Genomic DNA, 18,118 nt, shown 5'->3' on the forward strand with positions numbered 1-18,118 from the left:
TATCCAGTACGGTTATCGAAAACAAAACTGTACTAAAGGAGGGAGAATGCCGTACGATTTCCAGATGTCTCTTTCTTCGTCTTCATCTACCCTGTTTTCCCAGCTTGCCTATATCGAAGTTCTGGTTGTTTCCTATCCATGTCGATGGGCTGATCGGTGAGCGCGTTTTCATCGAAATGTTCGTTGGCGAAAACAAAAATAAAAGCTGTAGATTGTAATATATCAACCTGAATTCGCCTGATTATGTACTGTTTGTAGACAAGTATCAGTCTACTGTCAGCACCATTTCCTCTACACCTCTGTTATCATCCACTCCTCATGGTTTGCCGATTACTATGATAAAATGGGTGGACCATTGCTCAAATCAGTGATGTAGAGCAAAAAAATAGTATTGTAATATAATCTTTACAATTTTCCTGCAAGAGCATCGTCGTGATGGAGAGCTTGGTTTAGAGAATTAAGGTAGACCATGTGCGTAAAGATTCATGGTACTGAATCCTTACCAACATGCTTGGCCTGAGAGCTTGATATCTTACGCTTGCAGTAGACGGCGACTGACAACTGTTAATGCTGTCGTCGTGGTTGTCGCTGTCCCTCCGACCTCTGAACATGTTTATCGTTTCAAAAAGGAGCCTGCATCTTTGGTGACGAAATGTTAAGGCATTATTTCACTCACAGAATGAAAATACTGCGTGAATGCTATGTGTGCATTGAGGTAGAATAACTTATGTATACAACGGGCGTATCACAAATAGTAAATTTGAAAATCAGAGTTATGGAACTTTCTGTTTGATCCAGGAGCTTAGATTGTATAACCTGTCTCTTCGCTTGAGCAACGATCATTTGGCTGTACTTTTACTTGTCGCCCGTAATTGATTTATAGTTCAGCACAACTGGACCACAACGGGCAGCGACGGACAAATTGAAACCGCACTGCAAGATGCGATCGATTCCGTCGAAAATTATCTACAAGGCACAGGACTCTGATGTTCCCCCGACAAGTGAGAGCTCCTCCTATACCGCCCCACGCTCCGTGGACGCCCACCACTAGGATCTACGCACAAACGCCACTACGCGAAAATCCAACTCCACATGAGGGATGGTGGAACCATACCCGTAGTCTCCACCATCCGGGTCCTCGGCATGACCATCGAAGCCAACGGTGCCAACTCAACGGCTATATCCAAGATCCTCTAACAGACAGACAATATGTCATGGCTGCTGAAATGGGTGACCAACCGGCGACAGGGCATGAAGGAAGAAAGCCTCATCCGCCTTGTTCACTCGTTCGTCATCTGTCACATCTCGTACGTCGCCGACTTCCATATTTGGTACAAAGCAGAAAAGACTAAATTGGACATCATTATACGCGGCACCTACAAGCTAGCCTTAAAAGTGCCAAACAACACCAGCACTAAACTTCTACTCCAATTAGGACTCCATAACCCCCTCGACGAATTAATCGAAGCACAGCGTTGGTCTCATCTGGAGCGTCTCACCCTCACAGAAACGGGCCGGCACATTCCAACTAAACTCGGCATCACCTACCACCGTCAACATGGAGACAAATACCCAATTCCACGCGGTGTACAGACTTGGCTACATGCCAACACTATTCCCAAAAACATGCACCCGGCCTACAATAAAGAACATCGGAAGGCAAGGGCTGCCTCTCTCATTAAAGCCTATGGCGACACCACGGGCGTCACCTTCATCGACGCAGCTGAATATCAAGACGGACACCGCTTCGCGGCGGCTACCACAGAAGGCGGCTCGCTCAAACACGCCGCCAGCATCGTAACCCAAAACGCCGAGCCATCCAAGGAAGTGGCCATCGCCCTGGCCACCCTCGGTCCAGACTGCCACACCATCGTGAACGATTCCCGCACGTTAATCAGCAATTACATCAAAGGTCGTTTTTCAAAACAAGAACTACACCATTCTACACCAAGACCCTCACTCACCTGAAAACCAAATCACTCTCGTCTGGTTCCCAGCGCACGCCGGCGACATACATCCGCACCTCACCAACCTCAACGAGGTCGCTCACTCCGTAGCACGATGCCTTGTCAACCGCGCAGGAGACAACACAGGTCCACCCGCGGAACGCGATCGCCTCACCAGCTACAACGACCTTACGAAATCATTCTATCTCGAAAGAAGAACCTTCCCCATCCCTCATCACAAGCTAAACAGAGCAAAAGCAACCACCCTTCGCCTGTTACAAACACGTACCCCTCACTAACACGTTACCACAAGATCTACCCAGACACCTACCCTACTAACAGATCGTGGTTTTGGCACGTAAAACCCCATAATCTCATTTTTTTACCCTACTAACACTTGCAAAATCTGTAAGACTCATGAAGCATCGCTTCCCCACATGCTATGGGAATGTAAAGACCTATCCGACAATTAATACTGTGACCCTCTCGTTGAGATGTCACGACGCCCTGCGCAGCTCCCACCTCGACGACCAACTCTGGGCTACCCAGCAAGCCTGCGAGGCGGCGAAGAGGCAAGACCTCGACGTCCCCACGTGGGAGGCCTAGGCCCAGCCAACTAAACTGCTGGTTTCAATAAAAGTTTGTTCCTCCTCTTCAGCACAGGACAATCGCATAATTTTTGCCTATGGTAATCGCAAAAAGAACCATCAAAACGACATTCCGTTGACAAATAAACCTACGTGTTAATGTAAGGTTAACGGAAGCTTGCTGAGAAGGAAATGTTATCACGAGTGACCACAGAAATTAATTCTTCATAGTCAAGTAAGGTTGAAGACCTTTGCGAACATCCGCGAGTTAAAACTCCGCCTGAGCGGACATTTTACCATCTCTTTTAGGGTCTTGATCTTCTCGCCTGTTGTCACTGGCAATCAATACGTATGTTTGATCACGCGCGATGGCTGTGTGATCTGAGCTTCACGCAGCCTCTGGCGTTTCTGTTCTCGGTCAACAAAGTTGTTAGAGTACCTGCGCATCAAAGTGTGACCTTTTAGATTTTGGAGGGAAATATGCGGATAACATCATGTAGCCCATGGACTGTACTACTCCAACACCTGAACATCAGTACTACAATAAACACAGTATTAGGTGGATCACGCACCTGAATAGTTTGTGCTGAGGGTGGCAGTGTGAAGGCTCTTCAAAAAAGGAGAAAATAGCTTTTAGACTTTCTTGGCAGCAAGCATGCATTCCTGTGATAAATTTCTACTTTTATTCAACGCAAAGGAGCCAAATGTGCAATTAAGAAGTACTCCTGGTACTCAGCGATGGCGCCTAATACAGGAGGCCAACCTCATGATATGCAGAAACGTAGCTAGGGGCTTGTTGAATTCATGTTTATGAACGTTAATTTTCGTATCTGTACACGGAGGTTGGAGAGGATGTGAATTGGTGCTTTTTGGCCATCCCTGGCCCTTGAACCATAAAACCCCATGCATCGTCTAGGATGTGCTATGCTAAATGGAAGCTCTAGTTGACCCAATTAGGCGGCCTGCACAAAGAACACTAGCTTAACCCCAGTTTGAGCCTTTGTAGGCTTGCTAAGCCTGCTCAAGATCCCCGGTGCACACTAATACATGATAACACTGGAATAGGATGCCCTTGTTCCTAGGTAGCAAGATTCTTTCAACGGCACAGAATAACGCATAGTTTCATATGATTTGCTTGCAAACGTAAAATAAAATAGTTCGTTGGTGTAAGGAGCGTGTTGGTTGTCCTAAATAATACAAAGAGATCTTTAGCTGAAACTTTGGTTACATCGCACCATGTGGGCGACGCATTATTTTTATAGAGAAACTGACAAGTACAACCATACTTTGTGTAGATGTCTACCCGTGTTTTAAGGTCAATTATTTTGGGGATGCATGCCGACCTTATAAATATTCCCCGAGTGAAGTAACTCCGAAGCTACACTTGGCAAACGAAGACGCCATTCAATACTTGCATGCGTATGTGTGTGTATGTGTGTGTGTGTGTGCCTGTGTGTGTGAGCGGGTATGTGCGTGTATGTGTGTGTGTGTGCGCCTGTGTGTGTGAGCGTGTATGTGTGTGTGAGTCTGTGTGCGTGCGTGTGTGTATGTGCGTGTGTTCGTGTGTGTATGTATGTGTGTGCGTGTGCGCGCGCACGCGCGTGTGTGTGTGTGCGTGCGTGCGTGTGTGTGTGCGCGTGTGTGTATGTGTGTGTACAAAAGACCGTTTTCGTACTGTGTAATTTCCCGCTGTAAGTTCATATATTTGGGTGCTTGTGGATTCTTGCTACCTTGTAATCAATCAATCAATAAATAAATCAATCAACCAATGAATCTTTAGTAGGCGTATAATAAGAGCATACAATACAGGTAAATATCCAGAAAGAGGTCCCAGAGTTACGAACCGCAGGCGGGACCTACTATGGCAATACACTAGAAAGCTGATAAAGCGAACATATGACAATAAAAAATAATTTCAAAATGTTACTCGTAACAAAGACAGCGTGAAACATTTAAGTGATTACCTAGACAATCTTCATGAAACACACAGATTTAACAAAATTAACGGAACGCAACAGATACACATTGAATAAAAACATTTTCAGCTTTCGCCTAAATACAAAAATAGGCATGATTTCTTTCAGGTTAGATGTGAGTGAATTTCATAATGAAATGGATGAGAAAAGAATGACAATTTTTCCATAATTGGTATGTATTTTAGGCAGCAGAAGGTTATTATGGACCGCAAGCTTAGTTCTTTTGGAATTAGATAACATGGCGGCAGGAAAAACATCGATTATGAGCATGCAAAGAAAAACCTTAAGAAACAAAGCACATACACTTTAATTATTTAGTTCAGAGATAAGTAGTATGTTAAGCTGGGCGAAAATAGAAGTGATGGCGTCAGTCGAGTAGCGGAAGTAACAAGTCACAAGGCTTGCTTTTGCAGTATCTTCAGCGGCCAAATGTGAACTGAGAAAGGAATTATCCCATGATGTATAACAGTAACTTATATTTGATGTATCACCGTGTATGAAAGCATAATACAATGCTTGAAGAGTGTTTATGCTAAAGCAGTTTCTTGATTAGGTCCATGCCCTGATTCTATATGAAGTCTTTTTACAAGCGTAATTGATATGTTTGTGAAATTTCAAATGGATATCAACTATAACTCCTAAAAATGATGTATGATCCCTTAAGGGAATGGCTTCGCAGTTGACATAGCGGCAGGGAATGCTAAACAGTTTTTTGTTGGGTTTGTGAAAAAGCATGAAAGTAGTTTTGAACGGATTAATCAGTAGTTTGTTGAAGCTGCACCACTCCTCGAAAGAGGTTAAGTCAGCTTGAAGGTTACATACGATTATCGCAGAATCAAAATGATGAGAAAGAATTATCCTGTCATCAACGTAAACTAAACAGGAAGAAAATTCAAGGCAAATGGGTAAGTCATTTATATGCATCAAAAATAATAATAGACCTAAAATCAAACCTTGTGCAACACCTAAATTAACAGGCGTATGGCTAGATGTGTACTTATTGATAGAGATGTCATGAAACCTACTTATAAGTGAGCTTTGTAGTAGTGTACATGTAAGATCAGTTATCCAATGGTACTCTAATTTACAAAAAAAAGGGTCAATGTTGTCTAATGCTTTTGAAAAGTATAAAAATGGATCCTGCGAGTTTACCATTACCAATGAATTATCTAATTTTGTCAGCGAAACATGTCATTGCTGTATCAGTGGACAGCCCAGCCTTAAAGTCAAACTGACATGAAGAGAGTATGTTAAGTTTCATAAAATATTTAGATAGCCTTACATCGATTAGATTTTCCTTAATTTTATCGAAGAAAGGAAGCACGAATATGGGCCTATTAATTTCGACGTTCAGTGGATCACCTTTCTTAAAAACAGGCACTAATTTTGCTACCTGACCTTTTTCGGGGAAGACACCACTTTTGAAACAGTGGTTAAAAATGTGGTTCACAACAGGGTCAACCAAAGATCTTACAGATTTAATATGTTTTGCGTGAACGTTGTCTAAACCAGGTCCGGTAGCTTTTAAACTTGAAAACTCCGAACAAACCTCGTAGGCACAACTACGGAAAAGTAAAATGCGATTGGGAAGTACGAGAAAATGGAGGTGCATCGCAGGAAGAGGGGGAGGCGGTGAACGTAGAAGAAAAGTGAACATTAAAAGCATTGGCTACATTACTGGCCGTGGTGAGGATGGTGTTGTTAACACGAACATACGTCACTTTGCTTCGTGACTTGGTAGAATCAAAGAAATTGTTTAGGAGCTGCCACTTTCTCTTTGTGTCATTTTTGCATTGTTGAAGTTCATGCTCACCATAATATTGTTTATCATTCTTTAAAAGCAGGGCTAACGTGCTGGAGTATCCCTAATAGCTGAATTTTAAGATTTCATTGAATGCTTGACGTTTGGCCTTTGTATACAAGTTCCTTGCAAAGGGATCGTATCAGTGACGTGTACAACCAACGGCAGCTTGGGGCAAAGTAGCGTGTGTTTGATGATTGCAATGCAGTTGAACACAACATTGCTGAGTACATAACGCCACAGAACCTGATAAACGCCTTTTCTGGGTCATTAGCAGCACATATACTTCACCAATCTGCATCCTGAATGAGCTGACAGTCCGAATTAAAATAATGCCTCTGACATGATACGCTGCTATGAATGATGGGCCTTTCAAGTTACAAGAACAAGGGAAAGTGATCGGTTATATCACTCTCCATCACGCCTGTGTGAGGGGTGTCATCGAAGTTCATGAGGATGTGATCAAGTATTGACTGTGATCAAAAATCAGTACAGTGCGTTGATACAGATAATAGCAATTAAAACACATAGCTATAAATACAAGTCTAATACTCAAGGTTAGCATAGCTGAAGTAACTAAGTAAATTAAAATTCACATCACCCATGATTAATACATTTTTGCGTTCAATTGTAAGTAAGGGAGTCACAAGAAGGCGAGCGATACACAGCAGCAAGAATAGCTCTTCGTTGATTCTGGCAAACTGCTGGCGTATTGATTTCCAGCCAAGAAGATTCGCATTTCGCGACATTCATATTTAAATCAATGCGTATCTTACACAGAATATTGTTCGATATTGTTCGAATATTGTTCGAACCAGGATATATATTTGACAAGGACAGCTGAATGATTGTCTTAAGAAACTGAAAACAGGCTAGTTCGCGCAGTGCATTCTCTGTGCGCCTGCACATAGTAACCCTTTCCTTTATTTCGACAGCCAGTCTTGCAATAGCTCTTCTTAACCTGTGTTGTCATATTATCCAGGAGCAAAATTCTGGTTTATTCTATGTATGTTGTTGTGAAATTGTATTTATTCACCTTCATTTACACATATCTTTTAATGTGCGGCTTAGAAAATAGGTTCCTTTCGACAAAATGGCGCCTTATTGTACGCCTTTGTACAAGACCTACGCGATTATCGTGTTAATCGAGTTTGCTGGCGCAAATGGCTTTAGTGAACCAAATTTAAGGTTGGAACCACGGATGGAAATTTCGCCTTTACACAGGTTATATCAGATAGCTCCCTATCTGATATAACGTGTACACACTGAGTGTACATGATGAAAACGCAGAAATAAAGATTATCATTTCTGATTCGACGCCTTTTCACCATTAGCCCTCTGCTATTGGTCCAATGCTTTCTGGCTACGCCCACTTCGCCTGTCTGTCACGCGACCTCACAAAACCGCGAAAACTCACCACGTCAAAGTGACGTGTACGCGAAAAAAAATGCATTATATATGCCGAACAAAACTTAAAATGTTTCTGCATAGCCACAGACTGCCCCCCTTCCGAAAGGAATAGAAGATGGCTGCCCGCCGATCCCTCAGGCCCTTGCTACTCGGACCTGCCGGTGAGCATGCATTTATTTGCGCATGATAAACCTTTTCGCGTGGCAGTAAAACGTTATCGAGCCCTTTCGGCATGCATACGACATCGTTATGCCAGCTCTTCCTTGCTGAGGATCTGTTTTAGCGGCATTCTGATCCTTCCGTTGCACGCCGACGCGATTTTCGACCAGCTACCGCAAGCTGAGTAAGGCGAAGCGCACCAATCCGAGAAGCTTGCACCACCCTCTTCATGCGGTTATCTATGTTCACTGTGCTCGCTCGGCCCCATCGAAACCCTCTCCACTAGAACATGCTCCTCACCTCTTGTCAGCCAATTAGATAAGAAAAAAACCGCTGAGTGTAGACAATGTTATTGGTTTTGAAATCGAACAATGGTGACCTCCTCTGAACGTGGAGAACCCGCCGGGGTGGCTCAGTCAGCTAAGGCGTCGCGCTGCTGAGCACGGGATCGCGGGATCGAATCCCGGCCGCGGCGGCCGCATTTCGATGGAGGCGAAACGCAAAAACGCCCGTGTGCTTGCGTTGTAGTGCACGTTAAAGAACCCCAGGTGGTCAAAATTAATCGGGAGCCCTCCACTACGGCGTGCCTCATAATGAGAACTGGTTTTGGCACGTCAAACACCAGAAAGAAGAAGAAACGTGGAGAGTGCATGATTGGGTTATTTAGACAACGCTGTGGGTCACCGCCCGATGCTTGTGTTGGTGGTTACGTAAATTTGACGTCAGGAGTTTGCAATCAAAACAGTTTGGAATCATCCTACGTTATAGAACCCATAGTTTAAATGTATGCAGTGTATTTTGTTACTAAATAAAATGCCTGACTAGCAAGGACTGAAAGATTATCAGGGCGAGGACCGGCAGGACAGAGAAAAGCACGCAGATAAAGACAGGCACGAGAAAGAAAAAGGAAATCGATACTCATCCAGGTGATTTCTTGGGTCGTTTTCTTCATCCCTATTTCTGTTAATGGATCCATCACTTTCGCGCAAGTACGATTGCCAGTATCATCCAAATGCAACTTCCAATTACGTTTTATTCGTATACCTTCGGCTGCCATCGCAGAGCCTGCTATCAGCTGTCGGTACAGGCGTAAATGCTAAAAGGACGTGCAGGCAAAGACACAAGGGTAAAGCAAGTAAGCAGACAGGAAAACATGGGAACAACGTTTTTCCGAAACGCACGCGCTATCTCCATCATCACCAGAAAACAGCGTGGTGGTGCTCTGGCGTGCTAATGCCAAAACCTTGAGTCGTTTACTGTCACGTGTTTTCGCACGCTTGCCATGACACGAAGCCCCATCATCTGGAACCACGTAAGGTCACGCACACGCTTTGTCACGGAGGTGTAGCGTTGAGTAATGCTCACGCGACCCGGCAAGAGATTAATAACTGGTGCCAAAGGTGGCGGGGTTGCTTCGGCCACGGACGCAGCCAAGCTTTTCCATTGGGAAGAAACTCCCCACGGGGTAAACAAAACTATAACTACCACAGCAGGCAAGAAAAACGGGGAATGGAATTAAGGAAATGTAGAGTGTGGAAATATGCCGCACGCGAGAACACATGCGATATCTTCGCGGCATTACGCGTGATAGGTTCCGCGTGGGAATGCCAGGCACGTTTCGCTTGATTAAGGGAGGGGTTACAGCGCATTAGGAGAATTATGACGGGACGTTCCCTGCGAAGCGTTAGGCTCGGGTTAGATGATGTCACTGGCGACTTTTTTTTAAAGTACAATTTGAGGGAGCACTGCTCACACAAGGAATCCTAGGTGCGCGTGAAGCCATTAAAATCAAATCTCGGGGACCCATGTAAGAAATTCTTCTTCGATTTCTCAGAACGAATAGAGAGAGGGAACAAGGGCAATATTTTCACGTAATTTACGTTTAATACTGTTCAGATAGATTGCTTGATGATTTCAAAATTTATTCGGAGTGTATGTTTTCTTTTCTTTTTTTATTTTTCTTTTTGTACAGCAAAAGTACGTTTACGTGTGCATATGTGGTGGTGTTGCTGGTAAAAGAGTGCATGACATGAGATTGACTAGCTGCAACTCGCATTGAAAGCAGGCGATAACATGGCAAGATGCACCGAGTAAAAAACCAAGTAGGTATTACGATAATAATATAATATAATTTCACCAAATCAGGCGAATTGTCATACAAAGCTAAGGAGTGCGCTCGCAGGAAAGTTACAAATACAGCAGAACCATGTGACCTTAAACCATGTATCTAAAAAGATATATGGTTTAAGGTCACATGGTTCTGTTCGTATTTATTTAGTACCCTCAAAACACAGTTAGCTAAAGTTTGAAATAAATAGTTATTACGTGGGCGTGGCAACGCTGATGTGAGATATGGCATTTTGGCTTAAATAATCGACATTTCGTTTATTTGTAGTTACCATATTGGGAACTTTATTCTTTTAGGTATAATAGGTTTTCATATTCATATTTCCTGTTGGTTGGTAAAATCCTGAACTCCGTAAACAAACGATATGTGTGAGTGCTTTATCAGAGATCTGTAGCTGAACTGAGAACCTTGTTCTGAAACACGGATAAACACTGAGCCACGCGTTAGTGCCATTGCGCCTAACGAGAATGATGCTGACAAGGGGATAAGCAAGGCGTGTATTTTATTCAAGGGTAGTTTGATATATATATATATATATATATATATATATATATATATAGGATGTGTCATATTATTGCAGATAGTGCACAGCACATTCCTGTTTCTTGAAAAAATGGTCTGGCAGAAACCATCGAAGTCGGTTGTCTAGCTCAGCTATAGCTTTCTTGGCCGGTATTTTGTAGCGATGCCTTTCCGGTGCTAATGCCTTTTCGTGCTTATCCCGCTTTGTCAGTGGTCCGAGCGACGGTCCGGTCGCGTTATCAATGGGGTCAGCCGGCCGTGAGCCGTGGATGCTAAGACTAGTATAGAATAAGTCATAAGGCATCGCTACAGAATACCGGCCCTTGTGTAACCTGCTGCATGTCCTCCAGGTCATCTGTGAATCTCGAAACCTTAGTCGCTCACCAGCAGACACACGAAGTAGCAATATTACTGCCAACTCCAAAGCGAAATGTTACCACGGCACAGCGCATGCATGTTGCGGAGGCGGGGCTCACAGCTAACCAACGCCCTGCTCATCGCGTCCTCTTCCGCTATTGCGTGATGCGGCGCGCGCGCGAACCAATCAGGTGTCGTACTCTCCTCCACCTTGTACTTGTTACTCTTTCAAGTTTTCATTGCACGAGATTGACTGACATTCATCTAAAGTGGGCCATGTAGCTAAAGAAAGGCATCGATTATTCGAAAGCATCTAATGATAAAACACCATTTCCAGTACTCTTGCTGTAGAATAAAGTTTATTTCCGATTTAACTTGAACTGCTTACATTGAAGAAAAATTAAGTCTTCAAAAATGGCCTTGTTTCTGTTGGAAAAGATAATATGTGCATACACAGACCCGAAAGCATTCATTTATATAACAATATAGCGGTGCTATTGGACAGAATATAAGTTTCGACATGTTATGTTGGCAGTGTTTACTGCTGTGCTGAAGACTCATTTCATGCCTCCCTCTGAGCTTTTTCTTTCTGAAGCGCATTTGAATTGGAAGAATCATTCACCACAAATGTCACTTTGTGCCTCTTAAAAAGTATATTATCAACTAGTGGTCGTACCAGGTGTGTTTTTTGACGCAATAAATATTGTTTCAAAATGGCCTGCCACAGATAGCATAACTCTAGTCATTGCCCTGCATTACGCAAAGAGGCGGACTTGCGCGAAAACTTGAAATGCCTAATCGACGAATTAACAATCACTAAGTAACTTTTGAATTATTTCCTTTACTACACATATTGCAATTTACGAATTGCAGCCGGTGAGTTCGCAACGCGTATCCACTTACAAGAAATTTTCTGAATGAGAACAGTTTTCAGACTCATTTCCAAATTGTGCCATGAAATGTATGGGCGTTTCAGTTACTTTTCTGTTTCAATGCACGAAGTGAGAGTTTGTTAAAAAAGTACGTAGTGCATACAGTACGACATTTTTACCGACAATTATAGCGATGCATATATCGAAACGTGTGTGATCCTCAGAATTCATTACAAGTTGATATGTCTTGCAATCTCACCGGCTATAATTCGTTAATTTCAATATTTTGTAACGTAAATATAGAAAACGTTAGTTAATAATTCCTTGTAATGCGGCGGTCGGGCATGGCCTGACTGTCCCAACGTGGGAGCGGCCCGCTGCGCGCTGAGTCGCGTACCTCAGGACGTTCATTAAAGTTTTACATCCATCCATCCAAGTGTAATTATTCGAATGTAGTGCATTTAGATTTCTCGTGCGAGTAAGTCTTGTTCTTTAAGGGGTTTTATGGGCCAAAACCAGTTGGTGATTATGAGGCACGCCGTAGTGGAGGGCGCCGGGTTAATTTTGACCAACTGGGGTTCTTTAACGTGCACTACAAAGCAAGCAGGCGCTACCAAATCCTGACTGGGCGCTTACCACTCTGGTTGGAAAGAAACGTGTACAATAATTGCATTCTGTCAGTGTTACCATATGGGGAAGAAACTTGAAGCTTAGCGAAGAAGGTGGAGACCAAGTTAAGGACCGCACAAAGAGCGATGAAACGAAAAATGTTAGGCCTAACATTGAGAGACAGGAAGAGAGCGGAGTGGATCAGAGAGCAAATGGGGATAGCCGATATTGTAGTTGACATTAAGAGTAAAAATGAAGCTGGGCAGGCCATGTAATGCGCAGGATGGATAAGCGGTGGACCATTAGAGTTACAGAACGGATACAAAGAGAAGGGAAGCGCAGTCGAGGACGGCAGAAATCTAGGTGGGGTGATGAAGTTAGGAAATTTGCAGGCGCAAGTTGGAATAAGCTAGCGCAAGCCAGAGGTAATTGAAGATCGCAGGGAGAGGCCTTCGTCCTGCAGTGGACATAAATATTGGCTGATAATGATGATGAGGATGGCAACGTAAGCACATGGGCATTTTTGCATTTCGCCTCCATCGAAATGCGGCTGCCGGGACCGGGATTAATGACCATCGCTTCGGGTAATGCAACTCAAGCACTACAGTTACGCTATCTACCACAGGCGATCTGAAAGCGTTGTGTGGTCTAAAAATAGAATAAAATAACTACCCGTTTATAGCAGCCTCTGTGCAATGTTTGGCGTTTTTAACACCAGTAGATGTGTCACGGACAGTTCTAAAAAAATGAACGCTTTTGATACCGAAACTGAAGGAAACGTCGCCATTACCATTGGCCCTAAATGATGTACAGGCCGAAATATTGGGAACCCACATGACACCTCGGAATGACCTCCGAGATTGGGGAGAGCCCGCGCCGTGCTGAAAATCTCGAAGGCGATGCGCTGGGTTTTGCTTCATGCACGCTTGCCAGTAGGTGCACATTACGTCTGCTAAGGTGCCCCTAAAAGGTGCAATTCGGAAATTAGACAATTAGCCCAGCAGCTTTGCCACGGTTGCTTCGGTGGGGAATACCCTCGGAAACATAATTTGTAACCAATTCAGTGAAAATGATATATTGATGGAGTACTTCCAGCAAACAGGGCGCAGTAAATTGGGTGCCGAACAGTGGGACTGAAGTAATGTGAACTAGTTGCGTGAATGAGGCTTTAATAATTCATTACCCAAGTATTCAGAAGATTAGGAGATGCACCATGAGCTATTCCACTTCCATGTATTTGTTGGTCTGCACCATAAGTAGAGATCGTCATCATCATCATTGTCACTATCACCATCAGTGTAACAAAAATAGCCCCCAGAAACCACCGAAACTTTAGAAACTTTATTGGAATAGAAAAGATATTAAGGAGGGCTTGTCGGAGCCTCTCAGTCCAGGGCCCCACTGGCATCTACCGCCTGCCTGACCTGGCTAATTAAAGACTTTTGTCTTGCCAGGTTGGAGCGGGCGAGCTGTGCCTCCCACTGCTCCATTGTGTTACTGGTATTTGGTCTATGAGGGTGCTTAGCGCACTCCCAGGTTACATGTATTAAGGTAGGTATGCCACCGCACCAAGGACAGTTGGCCCTATAACGAGTGGGATACATGGCGTTTAGCAATTTTAAATGGGGGAATACCCCAGTCTGTATTCTACGCGAATCGGCGGCCTCTTTCTTCCCCGCTAACTTGTGGGTGAGGCGGCGGGTATTTTCTGCGGACTCCGCGCTGATGAGCAAGCATGTCTTTGACATTTAAATTGGTGGAATCTTGTGAGGGATAGTGCGAGTGGTTGGGGTTAGAAGAGGACGCCGTCGCTCGGTTAGTAAACCCTCGAGCTAACGCGTTAGTCTTTTCGTTCCCCTGTACGCCTGCGTGGCCCGGGCACCAGAGTAGGCGATGACGGTGATTGAAGGATTTGTGGATTATCACGAGGCTAGCTGCAGTCACGTGCCCCTAAGAAACATGCGACACGTCTCCTGCGAGTCCGTGACAACAACCGAGTCCCTTTGCGAACGCTCAGCGTGAGCGAGTGCGATCGCCACTGCTAATATTTCGGCCGAGGTGGGGGATCCCGCTGTGGCCGATGCGGTTATTTGCTGCTGGCAGGTCACGTTCACGACTGCCAGTGGGTACCTCCTTTGATAGCGCTTGCCGGTCGCCTCTTCATGCAGAGCTGCGTCCGTGTAGTACGTGTTGTACCTATGGTTATTAGAGTACGTTGATTGAATGTGTTGTGTGCGTGCTTTGCGCCTTTCTTTGTTGTACTCAGGATGCATATTCTTGGGAATTGGGCTACTGTAATTTTGGAACTCACCGATGGATGGAGAGATATGGCCTGTTCGGTGAGATAAATAGGGTATGCTGGGATATTGAGTCTAGCCAATATTGCTCTACCAGTTTTTGTGAAGCTGAGGCATTCCCTCTGTCGCATCAGAGTGGCCTGCTTCAGTTCGTCGAAAGTATTGTGCAGTCCCAAAGCTAACATGCGCTCCGTGGAGGTACATTTAGGCAGGCCCAGAGCTGCTTTGAAAGCGGTTCGGATTATTGTGTGGGCCTGCCTTTCCTCCTCCCTGTTGAAGATTTGGTGCGGTAAGCGATACGTGATTCATCTAACCACTAAGGCCTGTACGAGCCTTAGGCGTATCGTCTTCTCGCATTCCCACTTTTCGATACGTCATGCGACGTATCCTTTGAGCTATGTTGTGGGTTGTGGATTTCAGGGTTTTGAGCGTCTGTACTGCTCTCCGTCGCTCTGCAGCAACAAACCCATGACTCGCATCGTGGATACCTCTCGGACTGATTGGCCCTCAACTACAACGTTAATCAATCCTCTGGATTTATAGCCTTTCGCGTGTATCCGGATGACCTCAGATTTTTCGGGCGCGCACTTCAGGCTGCTCCATCTGGAAAATTTCTCTACCGCTAATACGGCGCTTTGGATCGTGTATTCCTTATCCCCTAGTGAACCTCTGCTCGTCCACAGCGTGATGTCGTCCACGTAGAGCGTGCAACCTAGGTCGGGTATCCGATCCAGATCGCGCGCGAGACGACACATCGCCATGTTGAAGAGCAGAGGAGATAGTATCGCTCCGTGAGGTGTTCCTTTGTTAGGCATTTTAAATAAATCTGATGTGATTTGGCCAATACTGATGCTAGCCTCGCGGTTGGAAAGAAATGCTCTTAAGTAATTGTATGTGCGCTCACCACAACCCGCGAGTTCGAGTTCCTCCAATATTGAGGCGTGATAGACGTTGTCGAAGGCTCCTTTGAGGTCTAGTGCTAAGACTAATCTCTCGTCGCCGTACGGTATATTAGTTAGAATTTCGTCTCTAAGTAGAAGGTCCCGCAGGGGCGTCTGCGTCAGCAGGCGTTTGGTGTATTGCGACACCACGGACCCGAGCACATGGGGGTTGGACCCTCCCGCGTGTCGCCTTGCGTGGCTTAGCCGTGTCCGGGGAAAAGGGGATCCTGGGAGTTGAGCCGAAGCCGGGTGTTTGGACCTTCATGGCCCCTCGGCAGAGGCAACACACTCCTTTGGCCTCTGCTTCACGTAGACGGCACCCCCGGGCTGACCCATCCGGGGGAAATCGGTAGTCGCCTTTTCCTGTCCTCCTCTTCAATCTTCGTCTTTCTCTCTCACTCTCAATCTATCCTGTCTTCTTTTCTTTTCCATTTACTTCCAGCTTTCATGGCGGCGAGGGTTAACCTTGTGTGTTATAACCACCCTTGGTTATACGTATTTGGTTATAGCGGGTACGTACAGCTGACTTTTGTGGGACTTGTGTTTGCAGGTCCTACATCGTCCCCTTGTTGGGCTCCATGGTGGGTGGCTGGCGTTCCTGCCGAAAAATTATTGTTTTTTATGGCTTTTTCTTTCCCCGCATTACCCGATCGCCCCCTTAAGCGGGGGCGCACCGAAGACGTATTCAAATTTTTTGGCCGGCAAAGTGAAAATTTCCCTCGATTCCACGTAATCCATTGTGAAAAACCCGAAAAGGCGGTGAGAACGATCTCACCTTTTCTGGTTTCAAAATGCCTGACAGAGACAATAGGGGCCGGCTACAAAGCTACGAAATTGGCTAGCGGCGACCTTCTTCTTGAACTCCGAGATATCAAACAACATGAGAAACTGCAGACTCTCGTATCAATTGGAGACTTTCCTGTCACTGTGACCCCACACCGCACTATGAACACCAGTCGTGGTGTTGTTTCGGATGATGATTTGATGGAGCTAAGTGAGACAGAACTATTAGAGGGATGGAGTGACCAAAATGTCATCAATGTCAGAAGAATCAAGATGAGGCGTGACGGAAAAGAAATTCTGACCAAGCATCTCATTCTAACCTTCGGCTCAAGTGTACTGCCCGAGACTATCGAGGCAGGCTACGTAAAGCTCAGAGTCAGGCCGTATATCCCTAATCCCCTGCGATGTTTCAAATGCCAGAGGTTTGGCCATAGCTCCCAGAGCTGTCGAGGTCGAACTACTTGTGCCAAATGCAGTGCTTCTGAACACACATCTGAGTCGTGCAATAATACTCCACATTGTGTAAACTGTGAAGGAGAGCATGCCGCATACTCGCGGTCCTGCCCATCCTGGAAAAAAGAAAAAGAAATTGCCACGATTAAAGTTAAACAAAATATTTCATTTAAAGAGGCACGAAGGCAGGTGTCCTACCTGCCAAAAACCAGCTTTGCCGATGTGACGCGTCAGGGGGCAGCGTCGCAGCGGCTTCCGGCTGCTGTCCGGCCCGCGCGTAGTGAGCCGGCGGTGAAGCCATCTGCCCCCTCGGCGGCTGCAGCTAGCACTGCTCCGCCATCCCAGAAGGGGCCATCGACCTCCGGGCTGGTGGCCTCTAGGGTCCCACCTCTTGAGGCGAGACCCTCAAGACGAACACACCGCTCGCAAGAGCGGATGCCCAGCGCCTCAGGAGAGGCGATGGACACAACCTCCAGCCAAGCGGCGCATCCAGCGCCTATGGAGCGGCGGGGATCTCTCGACCGCTCCAAAAAGAGAAACTGCGCATTACGGGGCCTGAGAAGGGCTCTGTAATCTAAGTTATCTCACACCTAAGCACACAGCACCAATCTCCTTTTCAATATGGGGACGCAAATAGTTCAATGGAACATCAGGGGCCTTATTCACAATCTTGATGACGTTAAAGAACTCATTCGCAAATACAGTCCCAGGGTGCTGTGTGTTCAGGAAACACACCTCAAACATACGCAAACAAATTTTCTTCCACAATATTCTATTTTTCGTAAAGATCGTGATGATGCAGTCATGTCATCCGGCGGTACGGCTATTATAGTTGATAGAGGTGTTGCCTGTCGAGAACTAAAACTTCGTACGCCCCTAGAGGCAGTTGCTGTGCAAGCGGTGTTGTTCAACAAGCTAATTACAATCAGCTCTGTATACATACCACCTAACTATCAACTTCACAAAACCGAATTTCAAAATTACATAGATGAACTTCCTGAGCCATACATTGTTGCCGGAGATCTAAATGCGCATCACACTCTATGGGGAGACTCCCGTTGCGATGGAAGAGGGCGCTTAATCGAAAACTTCCTGTATTCATCTGGTGCATGCTTGCTCAATAAGAAGGAGCCGACGTACTATAGCATTGCACACAACACCTACTCCTCAATTGACTTAAGCATAGTATCCAGTACTCTCCTGCCGTACCTCGAATGGCGCGTTATTAAGAACCCTTATGGAAGTGACCACTTTCCGATAGTTCTAAATTATACAAC

Source organism: Dermacentor silvarum, chromosome 2, assembly GCF_013339745.2.
Source record: "Dermacentor silvarum isolate Dsil-2018 chromosome 2, BIME_Dsil_1.4, whole genome shotgun sequence".
In the NCBI taxonomy this organism is placed as follows: Eukaryota; Metazoa; Arthropoda; class Arachnida; order Ixodida; family Ixodidae; genus Dermacentor; species Dermacentor silvarum.